An 18,048-nucleotide genomic window follows, 5' to 3' on the forward strand; every position below is an offset into this window, starting at 1 on the left:
TACATGTGTGAAATTTCAACATCATCAATTACATTTTTTTCAACTTCATTCCCTTAATTTCTCATTGACATAAAGGGATTTTCTTCTGTAAATATTGATGCAAAGTAACTGTTGAGTTCATCTGAAACTTCAGCAACTTCAATACTATACCATGTCCATTACATAAGGGTCTGATCTGGTTTGTTCTTCTCCTCTTTGCGTTTATATATGTGAAGAATTTCTTATCCTCTTTGCTCTCTTTGCCAGCGATTTTTCATTATCTGCCTTTGTCAGCCTAACCCTTTCTGTGGCATTATTACAGATCAATTTCAGCTGTTATAGGCTTCAGTAATTTTTAATGCTCTGTAACTTTTCCATGCTGTCTTTTTCTGCTCAAGTAATCTGGCAACTTCATTATTCATCCAACTTGGAATCCGCCTCGTGGAGTATTTTTTAATGGTACATACACATTCAGGGCTTCTGTGATTAATATTATAAAGGTATACCATAATTCAACTGAATTTGCTCTCTGTGATATATCTATCCAGCTAATAGAGGCCATGTAGCGTCTTAAGCCGTCATAATTTCCTTTCCTGAAATTACAACTCATTCCTTTGCCTTTAACTACTGCGACCTCTCTCTTCATCGTCTACCATAGACCTCCGTGATCATTTCTTGCCACTGGTTCCTGTACTGTCAGCTCTATTATGTCATCTGGTTCTTGGGAGATGATGAGGTCTAGAGTATTCTTTTCCCTAGTATTTTCCCTGACATGTTGATACAAATAGCAATCATCTAGGTGATTTAAAAATTTTGTCCCCCATGTTGAGTTTCCTTTCCATTTGTTCCAATCAATTAGAGGCAAATTAAAATAACCCATAATATGACATTAGCATGAGTAGAAGCATATGATCCAAGAAGGCAAGCTTATATTGCATTGGCCAAAAAAAAAAACACCCTTACTTCACCCATCCACTCGCTCCAAATGTTTGTCAAGTTCTGCCTTAAATCTATTTAAGCTATCAACTTCTACAACGATAGATGGAAGTTTGTTCCAACAATCAACCACTTGCTCGCTAAAGGCAAACTTCCGAACATCTATCCTACAACCGTCTTTCCTCAATTTGAATTTATGCCCCTCTCAGGTGATTATTCTGAGCAAGAGGAAGAATCCCATCAGCATTGAGCATGCTCTAACCATTCAAGGCTTTATACATCCAAATCAGATCACCTCACAGAGAATCCCATCAACATTGAGCATGCTCAAACTACTCAAGACTTTATACACCTCAATCAGATCACCTCGCAGGTGCCTAGTCTCCAGACACTGTAATCTGCAAAGCTTAAGCCTTTCTTCATAAGAGCAACCCTTTGTTACATTCACTAATCTCGTTGCCATTCTCTGTACTCGTTCCAGCAGCTCTACATCCTTCTTGAAATGAGGCCTCCAGACCTGTATATAGTACTCTAGGTGTAGCCTGACCATTGCCTTATACAAAGGGGATAATCACCTCCTTATCCCCGCTAGAAAAATTCCTGTAGATCATTGACAAGACACCATAAGCTTGGTGTCTTGTCAATGATACCATGAGCTCTCATAATTATGGCAACTCTTGAAGACTTTCTGCACTGCTCAGAAAACTTCATATCTGCCTGCACAATTACCCCTAGGTCCTTTTCATTCTCTACCACTGTCAGTATAGTACCACAGAGTTGATATGTTACTCTGGGGTTACTGCTTCCCACACGTATTGGAAGCCTTCAATGCCACACTGCTCCAATTTGTGCAGCAGTCTTCCATGTGCAACAGTATCAAAAGCTTTTCTAAGATCCAAATATATGATATCAAAGTACCCTGCATCCAGTTCCTTTGTGACCACTTCATAGTATCCAATCAAATTGGTCAGACAAGACTTTCCTTTAACAAAACCATGCTGTGTCCGAGCTATAACTGAAGTCTTGTCTAAATGATCCTGAAATTCTTCTTTAACCAGTGCCTTCATTAATTTCCCTGGAACAGAAGTTAAACTAACAAAGATTGTGCAAGGCTCAAGGGGTAGAATTTTTTTCAGCCTGTACTGTACTTGTTAACAGGAGAGATTTCTTCTACAGGGATGGGATACACTTAAATAGAAAGGGTGCAAGAATATTTGCCGATGCTATCGAGGCAGTGTTAGGTGGGTCGGAAAACTGCCAGCTTGGGGGGATACAAGGATGAATAGATTAACAGTAGCCACTGGCAGAGGTGAAAGAGATTCTTGCAGTGCTTCTATTGGAATGAGCAGAAGCCTGAAAAACAAGATTCAGGATATTTCAGAGACTGCTGGGAGTCATTGCGGTACAAGTAAACACATGGGTTGTGTTAGGGTAGCTAAGACTAGAAATAGGTGCATGTATACTTGCGTGTACACCAATGCTAGGAGTTTAGTAAATAAATTTGATGAATTTGAGGTATTGCTCAAAACATCAAAGGCAGATATTGTTGGGATATCAGAGACTTGGTGTCGCACAGATATAAGGAATGCAGAACTGGAATTCGGGGAGTACAACGTCTACAGAAAGGATAGATTGGATAGGAAGGGAGGAGGGGTTATGCTATTAGTTAAGAAATACATAAAATCCAAGGAAGTGAAGCCAGTGGACATCGCAGGACAGTGCAGTGTCGAGTCAGTTTGGTGTGACATAAGCATTGGGAGATCAAAATTGAGAGTAGGAGTGTGCTATAGGCCTAATGACTCTGATGAGTATAATAAAAAACTGTACAGGGAAATAGAGTGGGCCAGTAAATCAGAGAGTCTTATAATGGGAGATTTTAATTTCCCAGATATTGACTGTTGATTATCAGCAGTGACTCTTCATGCATTAAGAATCTGCAGATAAAGTAACCACTAGGTGGCAGTGATCACAGTGTGCTGAAGTGGGATTTACTCAAAGAGGTAACTACCATTAGGGGTAAAGGGAAGGGTTATTGCTTTCGTAAAGGCGACCACGATGGACTGAGACAGTATTTAAATTCTATACAGTGGGACCAACTGATGATGTTACCAACAGCAAATGCAAAATGGGAAGCATTCAAAGAACTTATCTTGGAAGCTACTAGGCTTTACATACCAACTAAGAAATATTGTTCAAGGTTTAGGCCTAAATGGATGTCAGATGAACTCATGAGGCATATGGCAGAGAAGAAATATGCATGGGATACATACAAATTAACACATGACACAGAAGCGTATGATAGATACAAGTTGATCTGTAACCAAGTTACAAAGGAGGTTAGGCAGGCGAAGGCAGAGTACGAGAAATCTTTGGCAAGGGATGCAAAGAAAAACAGCAAAGAGTTCTTTACTTATGTAAACTCTAGAAGGAAGGGGATGAATCAGAATGGTCCACTTCATATCGATGGGTCAACTGTTGATGATCCTGCTCAGGTAGCTAATAAACTAAATGAATATTTTGCATCGACATTCACACATGAGGAGTTATTTAGCGAGGGGAAAGCCAGGGGTGTATTCAACTCTAGCAGTAAGCTAGAGAATCTTGTAATAACTGAGAGTAAAGTGGAGGAGAAACGGTTGAAGATAAACACAAGAAAGGCACCTGGGGTGGATGGGATATATCCAGTTATATTAAAGGAGGCAGCAGAGGAAGTAAGTAAACCCTTAGCCATAATTATGAGAGCTTCCTTGGACTCAGGGGAGGTACCTGCAGACTGGAGATGTGCAAATGTGATCCCAATTCACAAAGGAGGATCAAAGGCTGACACACGCAATTATAGACCTGTGAGTTTAACTTCTGTTCCAGGCAAATTAATGGAGGCACTAGTTAAAGAGGCACTGCAGGATCATTTAGACAAGACTTCAGTTATAGCTTGGACACAGCATGGTTTTGTTAAGGGGAAGTCTTGCCTGACCAATTTGATTGGATACTATGATGCGGTCACAAAGGAACTGGATGCAGGGAATAACTTTGATATTATATACTTGGATCTTAGAAAGGCTTTTGATACTGTTGCACATGGAAGACTGCTGCACAAATTGGAGCAGTGTGACATTGGAGGCAAATTGCTGCTGTGGATAAAGGGGTGGCTGAGGGGGAGAAGACAGAGAGTGGTAATCAATGGACACTGCTCATCGTGGACTAATGTTATTAGTGGAGTCCCTCAGGGCTCAGTGTTGGGTCCATTATTGTTTTCTGTATTCATAAATGATACTGATGATGGTATATCAAGCTTAATGTCGAAGTTTGCAGACGATACAAAGGTAGGCAGGGTTGTCAAGGACACTACTGACACTATGCTGCTGCAACAGGATCTGGAAAGGTTGAGCAGATGGGCTGAGGGGTGGCAAATGAAGTTTAACATTGACAAATGTAAAGTAGTACACATGGGAAACAGCAACCCCAGAGCAACGTATCAACTCTGTGGTACTACACTGACAGTGGTAGAGAATGAAAGGGACCTAGGGGTGGTTGTGCAGGCAGATATGAAGTTCTCTGAGCAGTGCAGATGGGCTGCAAGAGTAGCTCATGGTGTATTGTCAATGATATATAGGAATTTTTCTAGCAGGGATAAGGAGGTGATTATTCCCTTGTAAAGGCAATGGTCAGGCCACACCTAGAGTATTGTACACAGGTCTGGAGGCCTCATTTCAAGAAGGATGTAGAGCTGCTGGAATGAGTACAGAGAAGGGCAACAAGATTACTGAATGGAACAAAGGGGTGCTCTTACGAAGAAAGGCTTAAGTTTTGCAAATTACAGTGTCTGGAGACTAGGCACCAGCGAGGTGATCTGATAGAGGTGTATAAAGCATTGAATGGTTTGAGCATGCTCAATGCTGATGGGATTCTTCCTCTCGCTCAGAATAATCACCTGAGAGGGCATAAATTCAAATTGAGGAAAGACAGATGTAGGATAGACGTGCGGAAATTTGCCTTTAGCCAGCGAGTGGTTGGTTGGTGGAACAGACTTCCATCCCTTGTCGTGGAAGTTGATAGCCTAAATAAGTTTAAGGCTCAGCTGGAAAGGTATTTTGAACGAACAGAGGGGTGAAGTGGAAGTGGTTTTCCTCTTCCTCAGATTCCACACCTGAAGGGGCATAAATTCAAATTGAGGAAAAACAGTTGTAGAATAGATGTGTGGAAATTTGCCTTTATCCAGAGGGTCGCTGATTGCTGGAACAAACTTCCATCTATCATTGTGGAAGTTGACAGCTTAAATAAATTCAAGGCTGAACTAGACAAACTTCGAGTGAATGGATGGGTGAAATGGGAAGTGGTTTTTTTTTGGCTGATGCTGCATAAGCTTGCTTTCTTGCATCAAATGCCTTTACTAATGCTAATGCTAATGCTAACAGGTCTATAATTACTTGTGTCGTCCTTTGATCCTCCTTTGTGAATTGGGGTCACATTTGCACATCTCCAGTCCATGGGTACCTCCCATTAGTCCAAGGAAGCTCTCCTAATTATGGCTAAGGGTTGGCTTACTTCCTTTGCTGCCTCCTTTAATATAACTGGATAGATCCATCCACCCAAGATGCCTTTTTTATGTTTATCTTCAACAATTTCTCCTCCATTTTCCTGTCAGATATTACGAAATCATCTAGCTCACTGTCAGAGATTAATTCACCTCAGGCATTCCCTTACCTGAATAACTCCTCACGTGTGAATGTAGATGCAAAATACTCATTTAGTTTGTTAGCCACCTGAGCAGGATCATCAACAGTTGAACAATCAATATTCAGTGGACCAATCTGATTCAGCTGTTTTCTTCTAGAGTTTAGAAGGAAAGTTCAATAGGTAAAGAACTCTTTGCTGATTTTTTTTGCATCCCTTGCCAAAGATTTCTCATAATCTGCCTTAGGCTGCCTAATCTCCTTTGTGACTTGGTTACAGACCAGCTTATATCTATCCTAGGCTTTCACGTAACCCATTAATTTATATGTATCCTATGCATTTTTCTTCTCTGCCACATGTCTCATTAGGTCATCTGACATAAATTTAGGCCTAAAAATTAGCATTAGCATTAGTAGAGGCATATGATGCAAGAAAGCAAGCTTATGCAGCATCATGCAAAAAAAAAAAAAAAAAAAAAAAACACGCTCCCATTTCACCCCTCCGTTCGTTCCAAGTATGTGTCCAGCTCAGCCTATCAACTTCCACAACAAAGGATGGAAGTCTGTTCCACCATCCAACCATCCGCTGGCTAAAGGCAAACTTCCACACATCTATCCTACATCTTCCTTTCCTCAATTTCAATTTATGCCCTCTCAAATGATTATTCTGAGCAAGAGAAAGAATTCCATCAGCAATGAGCAATGCTCAAACCATTCAAGGCTTTATAAACCTCAATCAAATCACCTTGCAGGTTCCTACTCTCCAGACACTGTAATTTGCAAAATTTAAGCCTTTCTTCGTAATAGCAACCCTTTGTTCATTCACTAATCTTGTTGCCCTTCTCTGTACTCGTTCCAACAGCTCTACATCCTTCTTAAAATGAGGCCTCCAGACCTGTATACAGTACTCAAGATGTGGCCTGACCATTGCCTCATATAAGGGGATAATCACCTGCTTAACCCTGCTAGAAAAATTCCTGTATATCATTGACAAGACACTATGAGATACTCTTGCAGACTGTCTGCACTGCTCAGAAAACTTCATATCTGCCTGTACAATTACCCCCAGGTCCTTTTCGTTCTCTATCACTGTCAGTGTAGTACCACAGAGTTGATACATCACTCTGGGGTTGCTGCTTCCCATATGTAGTACTTTACATTTGTTAATGTTAAACTTCATTTGCCACCTCTCAGCCCATCTACTCAACTTTTCTAGATCCTGTTGCAGCAATGTACTGTCATTATTGTCCTTAACAACCCTGCCAACCTTCATATTATCTGCAAACTTGGACATTAAGTTTGATATACCATCATCAATATCATTTATAACTACCGTAAACAACAATGGACCTAACACTGAACCCTGAGGGACTCCACTAATAACATTAGTCCACGATGAGCAGTGTCCACTGATTATCACTGTGTCTTCTCCCACTCAACCATCCCTTTATCCATAGCAGCAATTTGCCTCCAATGCCATACTGCTACAATTTGTGCAGCAGTCTTACATGTGCAACAGTATGAAAAGCCTTTCTAAGATCCAAATATATGATATCAAAGTAATTCCCTGCATCCAGTTCCTTTGTGACCACATCATAGTATCCAATAAAATTGGTCAGGTAAGACTTTCCCTTAACAAAACCATGCTGTGTCCGAGCTATAACTGAAGTCTTGCCTAGATGACTCTGCAGTGCTTCTTTAACCAGTGCCTCCATTAATTTTCCTGGAACAGAAGTTAAACTAACAGGTCTATAATTACTTGTGTTGCCCTTTGATCCTCCTTTGTGAATTGGGGTCACATTTGCACATCTCCAGTCCATCGTTACCTCCCCTGAGTCCAAAGAAGCTGTCATAATTATGGTTAAGGGTTTGCTTACTTCGTTTAATATAACTGGATAGATCCCATCCACCCCAGGTGCCTTTTTTATGTTTATCTTCAACAATTTCTCCTCCACTTTTCTCTCAGTTATTACAAAATCAACCAGCTCACTGCCAGAGTTTAACTCAGCTCTGGCATTCCCCTCCCTGAATAACTCCTCATGGGTGAATGTAGATGCAAAATACTCATTTAGTTTGTTAGCTACCTGAGCAGAATCATCAACAGTTGAACCATCAATATCCAGTGGACCAATCTGATTCATCCCTTTCCTTCTGGAGTTTACATAGGTAAAGAACTCTTAGTTGTTTTTCTTTGCATCCTTTGCCAAGGATTTCTCATAATCTGCCTTTGCCTGCCGAATCTCCTTTGTGACCTGGTTACAGAGCAGCTTTATCTATCATAGGCTTCTGTGTCACATGTTAATTTTATGTATCCCATGCATTTTTCTTCTCTGCCATATGTGTCTTTAGTACATCTGACATCCATTTAGGCCTGAACCTTGAACAATATTTCTTAGTTGGTATGTAAAGCCTAGTAGCGTCCCAGATAAATTCTTTGAATGCTTCCCATTTTGAATTTTCTGTTGGTAACATCATCAGTTGGTCCCACCATATAGAATTTAAATACTGTCTCAGACCACCGTAGTCACCTTTACGAAGCAAAAACCCTTCCCTTTACCCCTGATGGTAGTTACCTCTTTGAGTAAATCCCACTTCAGCACACTGTGATCTCTGCCACCTAGTGGTTCCTTTATCTGCAGATTCTTAATGCATGAAGAATCACTACTGATAATCAAATCAAGAGTATTACTCCCTCTAGTTGCCCCCCGAAGAGATGCTGATGTAGAAATCAATCATCCAATAAATCCACAAAAGCTTTGCTATTGTGTGAGTGACCAACCCACAAATTCCAGTCATTATCTGGGAAATTAAAATCCCCCTTTATAACACTCTCTGATTTACTGGCCCACTCTATTTCCCAGTACAGTTCCTTATTATACTCATCACAGTCATTAGGCCTATAACACACTCCTACTCCCAATGCTTATGTCACACCAAACTGACTCGACACTGCACTGTCCAGCGATGTCGACAGGCTGCATTTCCTTGGATTTTATGTTTCTTAACTAATAGTATAACCCTTCCTCCTATCTTGTCTATCCTTCCTGTACACATTGAACTACCCAAATTCCAGTACTGCATTCCTTATATCTGTGTGACACCACGTCTCTGATATCCAAACAATATCTGCCTTTGATGTTCTGAGCAATACCTCAAATTCATCCTGTATCCCCCCCCAAGCTAGCAGTTTTCTGAACCACCTAACACGGTCTCGATAGCATCAGCAAATATTCTTGCACCCTTTCTATTTAAGTGTATCCCATCCCTGTAGAAGCAGTCTCTCCTGTTAACAAGTACAGACCAGGCTGAAAAAAATTCTACTCCTTAAGCCTTGCACAATCCTTTCAGGGCCGAATTAATTGATAAAGCTCTCATCATATACTCCCTCCTATCGTGTCTGGGCAGAATTGCAGACACTTTCAATTTCAACCCTAATTCAAGGCTTTTTCTCAACAGTGACCTGTACTTGTTAAGTAATTCCACCGATTGCCTACTCTTAATATCATTAGTGCCAACATGTACAACAATATCAACTTTTTTGCTCTTAAAAGATTGTTTGTTATTTGGTTTTTAGGAGCATTAGCAATTAAGGCCATATTGCTCCGGGAATATGTGGTGGTCATTCCCTGACCTTTCCGCATCCTCCGTATTTGGGGTGACGGGCTCGAACCCGGTCTAATCAAGAAGCGTGTGCTATGCACTGCTGCTCCTTCCCACCTGGCTACGGAGGCGGCTCTTAAAAGACGATATCCGCTCTACAATGTCATCAACCTTTGCCCCTGGCAGACATATCCTGGTCCTGTTCCATCTATCCTTTTTACACAACATGTTTCCAGTTTCCCTGACAATACAGTCACTGACAACTACTAGTTCATGGGGGGTTGCCACTGTGTTGCGTGATGATCAAGTGCAAGCTCTGGCATTGATGTTTGCAGCTGAGAGCTTGATGGGCCCCTCAATTTAGATCCTTTGAGGGCATCCACCCTGTCCTTCATGCTCTTATAACAACGCTGAGTTGTCGCCTGATTTCTTCACCCTCCTTACATCGTGCACACGCAAAGACATTCCCCTTGGCAATATCATGTCCCATACCTGATTGTTCCACAAACATCAAACAAGCAGTGCATTTTAAAAGGCTGATTCAGAGGGCAATTTCCCCCCCCCCTCAGTTCTTCCCTGAGCCAATGATTTCGATTCAATTCCAATTTCTGTATAAAGTTATAACTCTAAACTTATATCCCAATGCAGTTAGAACACAATATATCTGTATATATTTTTCTCAGTATCGAGCATTATCTCTGAGTTTCGTTATATAACTTCTGTATCAAGTTATGTATTAATTAATAATGTTATATTTATAAAATCTAAGTCGTTATATGTATTTAGTTAAAAAAGTACAATTTAATTGACAATGAAGTTTAACAAGATTAATATATTTTACTGATTAATTGATAATATTATATAATATAGTATATAATATTAATTGATAATATTATATACTGTACTATACTAAGCTAACGCTATCTAGTACGGGATATAATGTTATATATCTTAGAACAATGGCGGCAAGTTATGAACGGTAAATCTACGGACACTAAATATTAATTAACTTCCAAAATCTCACTATCTAAATTCAGAATAAACCAAGGATCTTGACTAGGTCTATAAGCTACTTATAGAAAATAATTTAATATAACAATTAAGTCAATAAAGCGGCTAAATATAGCCACTTTATTGACTTAATTACCTACAAAATCTCTATTGAAGTTAAAAATTAAACTAAGTATCATAACCAGGAAATAAAGCTACTCTAGAAAATAACTTAATATGCCAAGGTTTAAAAAATTAAAAAAAAATTTTTTTTAAATTTTTTATGTTAATAAAACAAAAAAAATTAAAAAAAAACTTCTCTATTTGCCGGAGCCATAAAAACTTCGCCTGAACAAGGCTACTCTCGTTCCCAAGATTGTTCACGCTTACTTGCCCATTCCATTTCCATGTAGAGGCTCTCATTATAATCGGCGCCTCCGTAGCCATGTGGGCAGGAGCAGCAGTGCGTAGCACACGCTTCTTGATTAGACCGGGGTTCAAGCCCGTGATCCACCAAATACGGAGGAGGCGGAAAGGTCAGGGAATGACCACCGCATATCCCCGGAGCAATATGGCCTTAGTTGCTAATGCTCCTAAAAAAAAAACCAAACCAAATCTCATCATAATCTTCACAATCACCTGGTCTGATCCTGCCGTAATCTCCTCTTATCTATCCTTCTTTGCTGCTGCTATGAACAGCTCTAATAGGCATGTCTGCTCACCATGAATGCCAACAGTAGAATCAACAGCTTTCGTGGTGCTTGTTTCACACCAAACTGACTGAATACTGCACTGTCCATCCATGTCAACTGGATGCATTTCCTTATATTTTATGTTTCTTAACTAACAGGCTGATATCCCTTTCTATCCTCTCTATTCTTTCTGTACATATTGTACTCACCAAATTCCAATTTTGCATTCCTAATATTTGTGTGACATGTCTTTGATGTACCAACAATAACTGCGTTTGATGTCCTGACCAGCACCTGAAATTCATCAAATTTTTTACTATCCTCCTTGCATTGGTGTACATGCAAGTATACATGCACCTATTCTTACTCTTAGTTACACTGACACAGTCCATGTATTTACTTGTTCTATGATGACTCCCTACAGTCTTTGAAATCCCTAACACACACCTTGCTTTCCAGGCTGCTGCTCATTCCAATAGAAGCAGTGTAAGAATCCCTATCACCTCTGCCTCTGGCTACTGTTAATCCAATAGTCTGTGAATCCTCCCGAGCTAGGAGTTTTCCGTCTCATCTAACACTGCCTGGATAGTATCAGTAAATATTCTTGCAGCCTTTCTATTTAAGTGTATCCCATCCCTGTAGAAATTATCTCTCCTATTAACAAGCACAGACGATGCTGAGAAAAAGTCTACCCCATCAGCCTTGCACAATCTGTTCAGGGCCGAATTGATTGATAAGATTCTCATCACATACTCCCTCCTATCATGTCTGGGCAGAATTGCAGACACTTTCAAATGTAACCCTAACTCTGAATTTTTTTTCAACAATGACCTGTACTTGTTAAGTAAGTCTGCAGATCTCCTACTGTTAATGTCATTAGTGCCAACATGTGCACCAATATCATCTTTTGTGCCATTAAAAAATGATAACCAGGGTATCTGCACTACAACATCATCAACTTTTACCCTTGGCAGATATACCCTGGTCCTGTTCCACCTATGCTTTTTGCACAATATATTCCTCATCTCCCTTTCAATAAAGTCGCCAACAATAACTATCTCCTGTGGGACCAGCGCATTTTGCCTTGGAGATTGTCACTGTGTTGCTTGATGATCAAATGCAAGCTCTGGTGTTGATGTGGGAGCTGAGAGCTTGATGACCACCATTTTATTTCCTTCAAGGGCATTTACCCTACTCTTCAAACTCTAATAGATACCCATCAGAACGCTGAGCTGGTGCCTAATTTCTTGACACTCTGCACCTAGCACACACAAAGACACGCTCCTTGGCTAGATCATGTCCTGTTCCAGAAAGCTGGGCAAACATTTCACAGCTGCACATTTTTTCAGGCTGTGATGCATTGGAGAATTGCTCCCTTTGGTTCTTGCCCAAGCCACAGCACTACCGCTACTTTGTGCATGTTGCTTTGCTGCTCTTGTCTGGGGCATGTCTGTTTAAATGTGATTTAATTAATTAACAATGAAAATTATTAAGGTTAATAAATTTAAGTGATTAACTTACTATAAATTACTATACTAAGCTAATGCAGTGATACATATTAAACTATCTAGTTTTGCATTATACCTTAAAAGGAAGGGGATGAATCTGATTGGTCCACTTGATATCGATGGTTTGACTTTTGATGATCCTGCTTAGATAGCAAACAAATTGAATGAATATTTTACATCTACATTCACACATGAGGAGTTAATAAGGATTGAAAATGCCAGAAGGTTATCAAATTGTAACAGGGTGTGTAATGATTTTGCAATAACTGAGAGCAAAGTGGAGGAGAAATTGTTGAAATTAAACATAAGAAAGGCAACTGGGGTGGATGGGATCTATCCAGTTATATTAAAGGAGGCAGCAAAGGAAGTAAGCAAACCCTTTGCCATAATTATGAGGGCATCCTTGGACTCAGGGGAGGTTCCCACGGACTAGAGATGTGCAAACGTATCTCCAATCCACTTGGATTTTAGGAAGGGTTTTGACACTGTTGCGCATGGAAGACTACTGTACAAATTGGAGAAGAATGGTACAAAGGGTACTAGGAAAGTTTTGCAATATGACGCAACAATGAATCACAGGAAGCTGCTTGTTGCTGCATGTTGAGACATGTTCATACGTGCATAGTAGCCGCCGCGCCAAGTCGATGGGCTCAGTTATTCATTAGTAGTGAGAGTGTAAAGTGCTTGCGATGGCATCATGGTCATGAAATGAGATAAGGACAGTTTTGCGGTATAATTTCGTGCATGGTTTAACCATCGTAGACCAGTGCTTAGAAGAAATGACTCATGCACTAGATGATGATTGTCCACATTGTACAACAATATTCAGGTGGTATAGAGAATTCCAAAGGGGAAATTTCACTCTGGAGGATTCTGAGAGGCCGGGAAGGCCACGAACGTCAGTTACGGAGGAAAACGTTACTGCTGTGAGGAAAATGCTTGACGAAAACAGGCGAGTGACCTACCAACAGATAGAGGATACTTTGGGCCTAAATGCACCAGCAATTCGTTCGATTCTGCAAGATCATTTGCACGTGAAGAAACTTTGTTCTCTCTGGGTGCCGCATCAACTGACTGAAGAGCAGATGACACGACGTGTGACTTGGTGCCGGGAGATGTTAAAAAAGTTTGATAAGGGACAATCTCGGTATGTGAACAACATCGTGACAGGTGACGAGACTTAGCTATACTATTACGATCTGCCGACCAAGGCTCAAACAAAGTTTGGGTCTTTGATGATGACGACACACCCGTAATTGTCAGAAAATCCCGATCTGTAAAGAAGAAAATGATAGCTGTATTTTTCAAATCGAGTGGAATTGTGGAACGTGTCGTTTTGGACACACAGAAGACAGTCACAGCTAAGTGGTATACTGAACAATGCCTGCCTAAAGTCATTGGATCTATGAAGAACCTGCGGCCAAAGTCAAGAATGGACACCTGGTACCTCCATCACGATAATGCTCCAGCTCACAGCGCCAAAGCCTGCACAGTGAATATTTGACCACGACAGGACTGAAACTTTTCGAGCAAACTCCCTACAGTCCAGACCTTGCTCCCTGCGACTTTGCACTGTTCCCGCATGTGAAAATGAAGCTAAAAGGGATGCGGTTTTCCAGTGATGAGGACCTTCTACGGGCTTGGGACAACGAGTGTGCTTTACTCCCTAGTGAAACTTGGCAGAACTGGTTTAAAGATTGGTTTCGGAGGATGGAGAGGTGTATTGAATGTAGAGGAAATTACTTTGAAAAAATTAAATAAACAAAGCTGTATTGCAAAACTTTCCTAGTACCCTTTGTATTAGGGGTAAGTTGCTACAATGGATAAAAGGATGGTTGAGTGGGAGAAGATAGAGGGTGGTAATCAATGGGCGCTGCTATTCATGGACTAATGTTCTTAGTGGAGTCCCACAGGGTTTGGTGTTGGGTCTACTGTTGTTTTGTATATTTATCAACGATATTGATGAAGGTACATCAGGCTTAGTGTCGAAGTTTGCAGACAATATAAAGGTTGGCAGGGTTGTTAATGACAGTAATGGCAGTGTGCTACTGCTGTTGTTATTATTTGGTTTTTAGGAGCATTAGCAACTAAGGCCATATTGCTCTGGGGATATGCGGTGGTCATTTCCTGACCTTTCTGCATCTTCCGTATTTGGTGGTCACGGGCTCGAACCCCTGTCTGATCAAGAAGCGTGTGCTACACACGGCTGCTCCTGCCCACCTGGCTACAGAGGCACCGAGTGTGCTACTGCAACAGGATCTAGAAAATTTGGGAAGATGGACTAAGCAGTGGCAACTGAAGTTTAACCTTGACAAATGCAAAGTACTACATATGGGTAGAAGTAACTCCAGAGAAATGTACCAACTGTGTGGTACTACACTTAAGGTGGTAGAAAATGAAAAAGACCTGGGAGTAATTGTGCAGTCAGATATGAAGTTTTCTGAGCAGTGCCTACAGGCTGCCAGGTCAGGTCATGGGGTTTTGTCAATAATATATAGGAATTTTGCTAGCAGGGAAAAGAAGGTGATTGTCCCTCTGTATAAGGCAATGGTCAGGCCAAGCCTTGAGTACTGCATACAGGTCTGGAGTCCTCATTTTAGGAAGGATGTAGATTTGCTTGAGCGTGTACAGAGAAGGGCAACAAGATTGGTGAGGGAAATGAAGGGATCCTCTTACAAAGAGAGGCTTAAGTTCTGGAAATTGCAGCGGCTGGAGACTAGGCACCTGTGAGGTGATCTGATTGAGGTATATAATGCTTTGAATGGTTTGAGCAGGCTCACTGCTGATAGGTACTACCACTTGCTGAGATTAAGAACCTGAGGGGGCATAGATTCAAACTGAGGAAAGACAAATGTAGAATAGATGTGTGGAAATTTGCCTTTAGCCAGTGGGTTCGTGGTTAATTGCTGGAACAAACTTCCGTCTCTGTCGTTGTGGAAGTTGATAGGTTAAATAAATTGAAGGTGGAACTGAACAATCATTTACAGGGAATAGTTGTGTGAATTTTTTTTTTTTTTGGCTGATGCTGCATAAGCTCATACGCTTGATTTCTTGCATCACATACCACCATTACTACTACTACTACTATTTACGCTGTCAAGTTCGAGATATATGTTATAAAGTTATGTTATACCATAACAATCACAATGTTAAATTAGTTATATCCTTAACTAAATGCAAAAGATGTATGCCCAAAAAGTGATTAAAACCTTCAACTACTTATTTATTACAATTAAATCCTACTATTCTTATGCACTACTGGTTACATGCTATGATATTCGCACCAAAACACCAATACAATAGCGATATGAGTAGCGAGTCGTAACTTACAAAATCACTGGATAAATTTTAAAATAAGCTAACGAACATTACTAAGCCTATTTAATCTATTTGTAAAACCCAAATTAATATGTTAATCAAAAATACTATAAAATTTCTAAGAAAACATCCATTTGCAGGAGCTCAAGAAATCTACATCTTCACACCTACAGTCTCGTCTCCAGACTCCCCCTTTGACATTGTGACATTGTTTATGACATCGTATATTTGTACTATGCATTGTTTATTTGTATTTCAGCAAAGTATTCAATTTTCACCTATATGAGACATTACTATATATATGATGGAACATGCTGGTATCTGTCATAAGATCCATAGATGAATTTTTGGATGGCTGCAGTGAGAATCATAATAAAAAAAAAAAATCAGTAAATATCTCTCTATACATTAAAAAAGTTTTCCCCCTAGTGATATTTATTCGAGTCAATGGGAGAAGAGAGCAGGGCGATTACGTCACTACAAATGTGCAGGTAAATAATTACATAGGTCATTTTGTTAGTCAGTTAAATAATTATGTGTCCAACAATGGCGATTAGCTGTGATGATTGTTTTTATATGACCTCTTGCTAAATAGTTTATACATATGGTTTTAAGGTGTTTATTTTAAATCATTTTGTGAAACTCGAGTGTAGTGTGATAAGGTTCATTAGATTCGACTATTTATAATCATGGAAAGGTAACATTTATGCTAAATTTATGATAATTCTGTTTTGGCAGTTAGAGCACTCTTTGTTCTGTCAATTCCAGCTGTTATGCTTTAGCATAGCGCTGGTATTTGAAAGTTTGAAGAGCCACTTTTTAAATTCTACAAGTTATGAATGCAGGAGACTAATTATTTGGAGGGGTTTGTCACATTGATTAGTTGTATCTAATTTTGAGACAAAATATCACCTAATCAGAAAAGATAGATTTTTAAAGACCTTTAGTTTTAATTAGTAAAGGCCTATACAGCCACATAATAGCACCACCGCTGAAGAAAGACATGGCGACCTACTCCAGTATTTTTCACCGAAAAATTTTATGAACAAGCACAAGAAGCTCAGAAACACCACAGGAAGCCAAGGTCACCAAGCTACGATTGACGTATTTGGGTATGTAATACTATCCAATCCATTGAAAAATTGATAATAGGAAAGGTCAGTGGAACAAGGAGAAGAGGTCGACTAAGAACACGCTGGCTTGACACCATCAAGAGCAATACTGGCATGAGCATGAAGGACTTGAAGAAGCTGTTGAAGACAGGACAGCATTGAGGCAGCTCGCCCATAAAGTCTCCAAAAGTCGGCTGTGATTGAACGGATAAAAACAACAAACAATAATGTTATTATTATACAAATAATAACAATACTATACAAATATTTACAAAAAACAAAACTATTTACAATCATACCTATATTATATCGGGAGGATGGGTTTCTTTATCAGCTGACATTAATATACAAAAAACGTTACAATTGAACATCAAATTATGGAGGGCATAGTCATGAATTAGACAGTAAAGCACATGCATGAGGTTGGTGAATGTTAAATGGAAGGCTCACAAATGGGTTACTGGGCAGAATCAGACACTTGCTGTTGACAATGTACAGCATGTACGTGGGATGCATGCCAACGTTTGTCACATTGCAAGACAACAGCCTCCATAACGTTCGCCAACCTCGTGCATGCACTTCACTGTCTAATACATGATCACACCCAGCATCATTTGTTGTTTCATTGTAACATTTTTTGTATATTAATGTCAGCTGATAAAGAAACCTATCCTTCTGATATATTAGAGGTATGATTGTAAATAGTTTAGCATTTTGTAAATATTTTATATATTTGTATAGTTTGTAAATATTTTAGTCCTGCTCTTTCGGATGCAACCTTTATTCCTCGTGCATTATATGATTGATCCTTATGCATTATGGAACTCGAAGCAAAAGGCCTTTTCCTAAGTGATCTATGTAAACACAGGTAAATAATTACATAGTGATATTTATTTGACCTTGAGAATGCCATGTGTGGGGGGTAGCCAGTGGAGAAGAGGGATGCAGGTCATATGGTACATGTGAGCAGGGCATTTTGTCACTACAAATGCACAGGTAAATAATTACATAGGTCATTTCCTGATTAGATATTGATCAGTGCATTTTGACAGGTGTGTCTTTTATGTAGAGAAGATTTGTCTTTCTCCATCATACCTCTACATTTTAAATAAAAAAGCATTCGCAGAGGGTTCGTGAGCAAAGCGAGCAGGGGGTGAAGCCCCTAGTAAGCATTAAAGCATTTTAGATGGTTACTGCATGTAATCCAGAGGACTTAACTGAATATGTAGATCTGACTTTA

At 39.8% G+C, this 18,048-nt stretch overlaps 1 protein-coding gene across 1 annotated transcript in view; it reads right to left on the reverse strand.

Annotated features, from left to right (window-relative positions):
- LOC150083724 (calcium-activated potassium channel slowpoke-like) overlaps window positions 1-18,048 on the reverse strand; it is a 668,330-nt gene that overhangs the window by 42,174 nt on the left and 608,108 nt on the right.

This window comes from Mastigoproctus giganteus, chromosome 7 (assembly GCF_048544385.1).
Source record: "Mastigoproctus giganteus isolate SK-2022 chromosome 7, ASM4854438v1, whole genome shotgun sequence".
NCBI classification, from domain to species: Eukaryota; Metazoa; Arthropoda; class Arachnida; order Uropygi; family Thelyphonidae; genus Mastigoproctus; species Mastigoproctus giganteus.